We start from the raw sequence: 6,000 nt of genomic DNA, 5'->3' as shown, positions 1-6,000 counted from the left end.
AAGGAGTTGGGGCTACTTAACTTGGAAAAGGGATATGAGCTATCTGAAGGACACCCATGCTGAGGAGGGCTTAGCTTTCCTCTATGTCTCCCCAAAGGGAAGAATTAGATATAAATGGTGGAAGTTACAGGGAGGTCAACTTTGTTTTGGGGCAAGAAAGTCTAGCTGCTCGGAGATAGTAAGAGTGCCTTCTATTGTCTCTACCCCCTGCAAATGAAAGGGAAGGTGGGGGGAAGATTGGGATGTGATCCCTCTTTTTAAAACATCCTTTGCATTATTGTAAATTACATTATGAACTTAACAAACATGAACATTTCCCTATACAAAAGCCAGAGAAGAGGCCTGCATTCAAAGCTACGATTCTACTGCACACAGCTTGGTGTTGCTTTATGGGAAGGGATTGTTTTTCAAAATGAGCACAGTAACCCCAACACCACCCTGTTTGTCTGTCCCTTTCTGAACTCCTGCTCCCTCCTGCTCTTTTCCTTCTTTTCTTCCTTTTTAAAAGTATCAGTATTACTATTCCACTACTCAGGCCCAACTCTTCCTGCCCCCTCCCCTAAAAGATACAAAGCCCTCTTTTGTTACAAATAAGTGGAATCAGCCCAACCAAATGCAGCTGTGTGAGTCTCCTCCTGCACCACTGCCGAGGTGGGATTGCTTTTGAAAGAGATGGGAAGGTCCTGCTCCCAGCAGTCCTTTGAACTCTGGCTGAGGTTCCAGTGTGCATACACAGTGTGCTCAGGGGGAAGACTTGGGCAAAGGGAAACATTTTCATCTAGTGCTGGCCAGACCGGTAGCCTCCCTCTCTGCTCAAAGAGCCAACCCCTCTCTAAGTTAGCTGGGAATGTATGTGTCTGCTTCTTTTGGGTGATGCCTTGAGGGGCTGAGGGCAGGGCCCTTAGGAAGGTGTGGAGAAGGCCCTGCCCCAGGAGACAGGTGGCCCCAGCAGTGGAGAGCTGCCTTCAGCATACTGCAATCAGCCCACTCCAGCAGCAGGTGAGCACCTGGGAGTGGCTTGTGACAGAAGAAAACCTACCAAAAGAACGACTGCATAGAAGGAGCTCATACCAGGGAAAGCTAATCTTCCAACAGATAGGCAGGGGAGCCTGGTCTGCAACTGTAAGTGAATTTGGGGACATCAAAAGGGGGACTTTAGATAGGATTGTCATTTTTTTCATGTGGGTGTGTGCGTGTGCCAAGGGGGCAACCAAGAGGAAGAGGAACACTGTCCCATCCAGCAGGGTATATCTTTCCCTGATTTCTGAGTTGAGGCTAGAGCCAGGAGATTTCCACACATCCCACTAACTCAAACCCCCTACCTAAGAGAACTATGCATGGAATGGGAGGGCTGGGCTTTTATGATCTTACATGATTGCCAAGATCCATTCTAGCTTGAAAGTCTTCTTTACTGGGGATGTGTCAATATAAATGCAGAAATTAGAGGCCTAACCTGGGTGGCAAGCAGTAACAACAGAGATTCTATTTTGGTCAGAGGACTGTCCCTCCTCTGCCCCTCTTTCCCAAATAAACAGGAGGACAGATCTCTTCCTGGAAGTTCTGGGCAGTGATGAAATTTCAGGATGAAATGGCTCAGGTAAATGTAGCTAGAGAAAGAGCTTGATTAAGCCAGGCCACGTGGGAACTTCACTTCACAGTAGGGAAAGCTAAGAAACTAAGAAGCGCCCCACATTAATAAAGGCATCCAGACCAAGGCTAGTCCAGTGGCTCAAAGGTCTTGATTGCAAGGAGCTGGAAATTCTTCCACCAAAGGTTGATTCCCCACAGGAAAATGGTAGATTTCCTGTAATCTACCAGCAAGCTTTTGGAGAGGCAGCTTGGTGGCGCAGTGAACTGATATGCTTGGAGCAGGAAGGTCTGGGTTCAAATTCTGTCTCACATACTCAGTAGCTGTGTAATTTTGGGCTGGTTACACTTAATCATTATCTGCCTCAGTTTTCTTATCTAAAATTGGGTATAAGAACAGCTCTTGCCTCTCAGGCTTGTTGTGAGTCTCAAATGAGCTAAGTAAAGCGTTTTGTAGGTTTTAAAGCGCTGTGTAAACACCCGCTATTATTTTACTCTTATATTCGAGTTCACCACTTAAACCAACTCAGCCTTTTGGGGGCGGGGAAATGAGGCTCTTTTGATCCTGAAGCCACAACCGAAATGATAAAGTAACTGCAGAATCAGCGAAAAATTAATTAAGGGCAGTGAGCATGCAACTACAACAAACAACATGATAACAGATTTTCATAGTCCGTTGTAACGTTAAAGCCGGCGGGGGAAATTGAGAGAGGTAGGCGGGGTGGAGGGAGCTCCCATTTCTAACCTGTCAAGGCTAGCCTCTTGACACCGCCCCAAACCATAGCCAGGAACTTGTCTCCAGCGCCAAGCTTGGCCTTCAGGCAAGGCCAGCTCTGGGGGAAGCCAGACTCCTTTTCTTCCTCTAGAAAGTGCCTACCTCCTCCATAGGGTTCCTTCCCCAAAATGGTCTTCAAAAGGTGTCACTTGGAAGGGGGCCTGACTCCATTACCAAAACCTGAGGTTGTGTGTGAGGGCTCAGAATGAATGGCCAGCAAATCCTGAGGTATCCGAGCTTCACTGTCTTTAGTTGAACAAAGGAGGAGGGGATCTTGAGGGGAACTTCTGTGCTACCCTTCTACCCCATCCCCGATGACTCTGTTTATAAAACAGACCTCGTTGTCTGTGTGTCTCTGTCTCTTTCTCAGAATCTGGGCCCACGTAAAGTGCTGAAATGGAATTTAAACTAACTTCAAACGTAAATAACGCCATCTTCATTTTAAGCAATCACATGACTCTACTTTACTGGGAAAGCAAAAAATAGAACAGTGCTTTTCTGTGAAAAACTTCCTCTACCCTGTATTCTATGTGAAGAGATTTTCTTGAATATATTTAATTGCCTATACTACATCGTCTACATCCTGCTTTAATTGCCTGCACCACAAAGCACAGAGAGATCATTAATGATGAAAACAATAGCTAGCATTTATAGAATGCGCTCTGGTTTGCGAAGTGCTTTACGAATAGCGCTTTATTTAGTCATCACAGCAGGCCCGGCGATCTGGTGTTCTGGGAGAGAGACGCTGTCAGCTTTGAAGTGATAGCTTCCTGACTCCAGCTCTAACATTGTATCCATAGCCTAGGTGCTCTGAATATTTTTCCTCCAGTAGACTTTGGCTGTTTCTTAACTGTAAGTTTGTTTCTTAAGTCTTGTTAGTGTATCTTGTTAGCATCTTATTAGTGTACCCAGTAATGTAGCCAGTATTAATGTAGCCAGTATTGCAGGGGACTAAACATTCCCTTTATTTTTGTTGCGTTTTCTGTGTAAGAGAAGTCCTATAGGAAAATCCTGCTGACCATACTCTGATTCCTCTAGTCGGTTGACTAGTCCTCTTGGAGTCTTTCTTTCAGATTTCCCAACCAACCTCAAAAACTCCACTATTCAAATCAAGCAGAATCCAGTAACATAAGCTTCAGGGTCTAGGAACATGGCCAGGTTGCATTCAAATGCTTCCACAAAAAAACAAAAAACAAAAAAAAACCTCTTCCTCATATGGCTAGAAGAAACACACTGCATTAAATCAAATATTTACATAAAAACGATGTTTTGTGTACCCTATTTTGGTAAACACAGCCCTAAAGGGGCAGAGCAGCTTTTGCAGGACAGTGTTTTCCTGGTGTGGGAGACAGGTAAATATGACTTTGGCCTGCTGGCACTCTTTGGGCCCACTGGAAAATACTGCGTGACCTATTTCCAAAGTGGTGGCTTGGTGTTGCTTGTGGACTTGGACATATCCTTTTGGAGAGATTTTTCTGGAGGGCTGTCACTGCTTGGCTTGGGGGTGGGGGTCCTGGGGCATATGAGCCATGAGTGTCCCGCTGAGCTGCTGCCACCACAGTGATTCCGAATGGAAGCCCTGGGGCTTTGGGTGGGAGCCCTGTCACAGCAAATCTATCTTTTCAGGAAGGAAAACAACTCTGTAGAAAAACCAGGAATTCAGGGTCACAAAACCTGGGTGTAAGCCCCACCTTTGCTTCCTTCTAGCTGGCTGATGGGGACCAAGATACTTGACTTTTCCAGGCTTCAGTTTCCTCCAGTATAAAGTGAGGCAGCATGGGTAGTGGGTAGAAATATGGACTGGCAGTTGAGAAACACCTGGATCCAAATCACATTTGGACACTTAAACCTTGGGCAAGTCACTTAATGTCTTTCTAGCCTTACTTTCTCCCGTCAGTACTAAAATGAGGTGGACAGGTAGCATCTTGCTCACAGGGTTATTGTGAGGATGCTAAAGAAATGGCAGCTATTTTATTATTATCATTGTTAGTACACTGAGAGCTTCTTTGACTTCTACTCCAGTGCCTTGGAGGTGACCCTGGCCCATACCAGAGGAGCATAAGCTCTGGCAGGTTATAGCAACCTTGGAAGGCTCTGGGTATGGGCCTAGCACCAGCCTGATTTTGCTTTCTGAGGACCATGCCAGTTAGGTCCAGAAAGGCTCATCACCAGTACATTGACTGCTTGTTGAGGAATTCTTTGAGCATGGAAACCCATGAAATAAAGACCAATACAGTATGGCCCTCAGTCCTGTACAGCCCCCTTCTATAGTGATAGTGGTAGAGTGGTGGCAAGGGAGGCAGAGGGAATGAAGAATTTTTAGGTGAGATATAAACACTAACTTAGATGTAGGTCCTGAGTCTGCGTGTGAGATTCTTGTCATCCAATGACTAATAAGTGGCCACATGCTACTAGAAGAACTCAATTGCATCCATCCTGATACTGTTGCATAGCAGAGAATGCTCTGGGTCCATTATTCCAGGGTCCAAATGCTACATTTCCTTTTTAGGGCTCTAGGGATGCCATTGGTGGATTGAGGTGTCAGGTCCCCACTCAACTCCCCTCCCATTAGCTACCAGTGAATAGCACATAGTTCCATGTAACCACTTAACATCACTTAGCTTTTATAAATGGATATTCAAAGATGTGGCAAAAATAGAAGTCCAGAAATTTCTTTCTAATACTTTAGGGGCACTCTCTCCCCAATACCACTTTGGTCTCTGGGGAGAGTGGGCTCACACTTAGCACAGTTTCAAAGTAGTGTTGGTCCCATCAAGTTCCTGTCCAAATGCAGCATCACTGACAGATAAGTCCTTGTCTTATTGCTTCAGGGCAGTAAGATGCTGGGTTGATGATGAGCTGTTTGCAAAATCTAGACTTGACTGACCTTTAAAAACTCATAAAGTTGTAGCCTCCATATTAATCTCCTTCATCTACAACAAAAGAGCAAACATTGAAATAAAGAACTAAGGCCATTTCCTCGGGGCCACGTGTCTTGGATTGGGAGTGGCTCTGAGGCCTCTCCCCTTAACATCATTATCTTTCATTGGACAACCTCAGAGAAGGAATACTCATGCCTTTTGAAGGTGCCTCCATTTCTGATTCTACAACTATAGCCAAACAGAGGGGCTATCTTTCATCATGTCATTAAGAGACTGGAACCAATTACAGAATGTCTTCATACACTTCAAAGTTTCTTCAAGGTATTCCCACAACACATGTTCATGCCTCTCCTAGAAGCAGCTTTCCCATTTTATTGAGGCAGCTAAGTAGATACAATGGTTAGAGTGCTGGAGACAGAGTCAGAAGACCTGAGAGTGAATCCTGCCTCAGATACTTCCTAGCTATGTGACCTGGGCAAGTCACTTTACCTCTTTTAGTCTCAGTTTCCCCATCTGTAAAATGGAAATAATAACGGCACCCATCTAACAAAGAGTTTGTGAGATCAAATGTGATGGCATATGTAAAGTACTTGTAAACCTTAAAGCGCTGTATAAATGCTGAGGGCAAAAATGAACAAAACTTCCTGGAACATTTAGGCAACCTGAATTTCCAGGCCCATGAGGCAGCTTGTAATCCAAAATCTATTGTAGGGGATGATGAGGTAGAAAAATTTCGTGAAGAATTTGACAAAGCCC

The 6,000-nt window shown here is 44.9% G+C and overlaps 1 protein-coding gene across 2 annotated transcripts in view; it reads left to right on the top strand.

Moving 5' to 3' along the window:
• The first annotated feature begins 748 nt into the window (after positions 1-748).
• The window catches only part of IL13RA2 (interleukin 13 receptor subunit alpha 2), a 38,848-nt gene continuing 33,596 nt past the window's right edge, over positions 749-6,000 (top strand). Inside the window, exon 1 of one of the 2 annotated variants that reach the window (XM_036740078.1) lies at positions 749-999. The gene's annotated coding sequence lies outside the window, so the exon portion shown is untranslated. Of the gene's footprint in view, positions 1,123-6,000 lie in introns of both variants that reach the window. The other variant, XM_036740077.1, reaches the window with a different exon arrangement.

Source organism: Trichosurus vulpecula, chromosome X (genome assembly GCF_011100635.1).
Source record: "Trichosurus vulpecula isolate mTriVul1 chromosome X, mTriVul1.pri, whole genome shotgun sequence".
In the NCBI taxonomy this organism is placed as follows: Eukaryota; Metazoa; Chordata; class Mammalia; order Diprotodontia; family Phalangeridae; genus Trichosurus; species Trichosurus vulpecula.
This window is presented reverse-complemented; position numbering and strand designations above follow the sequence as displayed.